This window comes from Arachis ipaensis, chromosome B09 (genome assembly GCF_000816755.2).
Source record: "Arachis ipaensis cultivar K30076 chromosome B09, Araip1.1, whole genome shotgun sequence".
Lineage (NCBI taxonomy): Eukaryota > Viridiplantae > Streptophyta > Magnoliopsida > Fabales > Fabaceae > Arachis > Arachis ipaensis.
This window is the reverse complement of record NC_029793.2, coordinates 142083364-142086261: the sequence shown is the minus strand read 5'-3', so window position 1 is coordinate 142086261 and position 2898 is coordinate 142083364.

Genomic DNA, 2898 nt, shown 5'->3' with positions numbered 1-2898 from the left:
ATATAAACTCTATAATTAATTAATTTTTTTTTCGTTTTAAAACAATTTAATTATGGTATCGAGAGTTGTTAACCCGGGAATCTTATCAACTAACTATCAATGTCGAAGGTGAATTCATCAACTCAAAACTTAGCCCCACTTCATCTTCCAATTAATCGGTTAGTTTGTCAATACTTTAATCAAATCCAAGGCGAGAATATAATTATATAATACTTCCCCTTTTGTGATACCATGATCCCAGTCTAAAGAAAACAATAGTTTGGTCAAAACGAATATTTCATTATTTTCTAATTATGAACTTCATTCCACACGAGATGCCAAGTGGGGAAACAAACCTATAATATATTTGTATGCCAAGACAAGCAATTTACTAGTTTTCATCTTATTTTTTTAAATATAAGTAAACTACAAAAAATATCTCTAAATTATTGTTAACGATAAAAATATTTTCAAAATATTTTTAAATTAAGACAAGATTAAAAAAAGTATATAATTTTTGTAATCATATTTACAAAAAATTATATTAAAATTTGACCTTTAAATAATCTTTTTTCAAAATATGTTTAGTGATTGGATATTTTTATCGTGCTTTAAGATATTTCGAAGATATTTTTGTTGTTTAAAATTTTTAAGGATATTGTTCTCAGCAATTTGATAATTCAAAAGTATTTTTTGGTGATCTNTTTATCCGTACAACTGAGATCTAATTTCAACATAAAAACTGTGAAACCTTTGACTAAATAAAACTCTTTCTCAAGAAAATGACCAAACATATTTTCGTAAAATAGAAGTAAAAATCATTAATAGAGTTACGTGATATCATACTAATTATTGTTGCTTAATTATACAAGGTATAGGTAGAAAAAGGAGAAGAAAAAGATAATCCCGTGATTAATTTTGGTGCCATTAGTCAATAATCAATCCGAAACCACAAATTTATTTCAAACATAATTCGTAGTAGTAGATGTAAGCATGCATTTTTATTTATTAATTATTATAAAGAGTCATTTATTACAATGTTAAATTCAACGAGAAGATTTTAATTTCTCACCAAATAAACCTTTTGGTTAGACTTTTTGTTACCAAATACACAAATATTAGGAGTTAATATTTTTTATTAATATTAATTGTCATTTTGGATTAATATATTATTTTTATAATATTAGTGTTATGAGGATTATCTAAAATATTGTCTGAGGTCTAGACTCCTTTTAAAGCAGCATCCGACTTGTTCTTTCGTTGAGGTGCTGCCGTTTGAGTTTTTCGTGAGAAGGTGGGAAATGGTATCTACAAGAGACTCCGATACTTAAGTTAACAAATATTTTATGTCGGTTTTTAGTAGATTAGAACATGAATATATCTGAGATGTCAAGTAGGGTTGTTGACCATCTTTATTGAAGTAGTTTCACTTTTATTGATGTATAATTGTTCTACTTATCTTGGAAATTTGTTAGGATCTATCTTTCAGGGGAGATAGAGATAATTGGGAAAATTCGCAGAGACAGTTACTTGCTTGGACAAGTAAGGCTGAGCTCCTTTTACGATGTCTGAAGAGGTCGGGTATACGATAGAGGTGTTCAAATTCAAACCGATCTAAATTAAACCGTTCATTCAATCCAATCCAAACCGAAAACCGATTAAAACCGCACTAATTCAGATTTGATTGGATTCTATTTTTTACAAACTGCTGGATCGGATCGGATTTCGGATCTACTTTTCATAACCGATTCAATCCAATCCAAACCGCATAATGTACTATAATATTATTTTATTATTATATTTACAATTATACTTATAACATGTTCAATTTGTTATATATTTTTATATTATTCAGTATTATTATTATTTAATAAATATTTTATGTTCAAAATGTTATTTATTTATTTATTTATTTTAACTAACCTATAATTTTATTTCTATTATTATGTTATCGTTGGCTTTTAAAAATATTGTTGAGACTTGTTATGTTATTGTTGATTATTTAAAATTTGATGTTAAGACTTGTTATATGTATTTAATTTTTTTAATTTACAAAACCCAAATCCAATCTAATCCAAACCGCTTGAAATTGGATTGAATCGGATCGAATGAGTTTTTGACTCAAAACCGATCCAAACCGTACCGCGAACACCCATAATATACGATAAAGACCACCTCTTTTAGTTGGATTTTTTATCCTTATTCATCCTAACTTTATTTGTTGGATGAAGATATGAATAATTAGAATATAAAATTTAATATTTAAAATTTAAAATTTAATTTTTAGTATTTAAAATTAACTAAATATTTATTAATCATGTATAATTATTATAGTAGTGAAAAATTATTTTGTACGTGTAACTTTTATTTTTAATTTTTTTTTGTTTGGGTGACAAAGTCAGTACAATCGAATTTTGTTCATTTATCGTTGTGAGTTTGACTTTAAGTAATAATTGTTTCACCAACATTAATTAGTAATTACTACTCAATTTAAAAATATATTTACATGTGTTTTTTACTGTGTGGTCAACTGGTGATTGATTAAGATATGTTTGATTGTGTTTTCTTCTTTCATTTGAGGCTTTGGTTTAACAAGTGCTTAAGGACATTTATTGTGGAAGCAATAATATATCTTTTAAATTTAATTTCATATTATATATTACAATTTTAAAAGTTGTTATTTATTTTTTATCTATTTAACAAGTATTCTAAAGATAACTATCAAAATTCCTTTATGCTAATTTTTCATAATTTTGTAACAAGTGAAAATAAGTAAACAAAAATATATGAACGATAATTTAAATAAATGAATCGTTAATCAACTATATATTAGGTGTATAGTAAAATGACTAAAATCAAATATCAAATTTAATTATTAATAAAATATATATTAAAATATAAAATACACATTAAAAATAA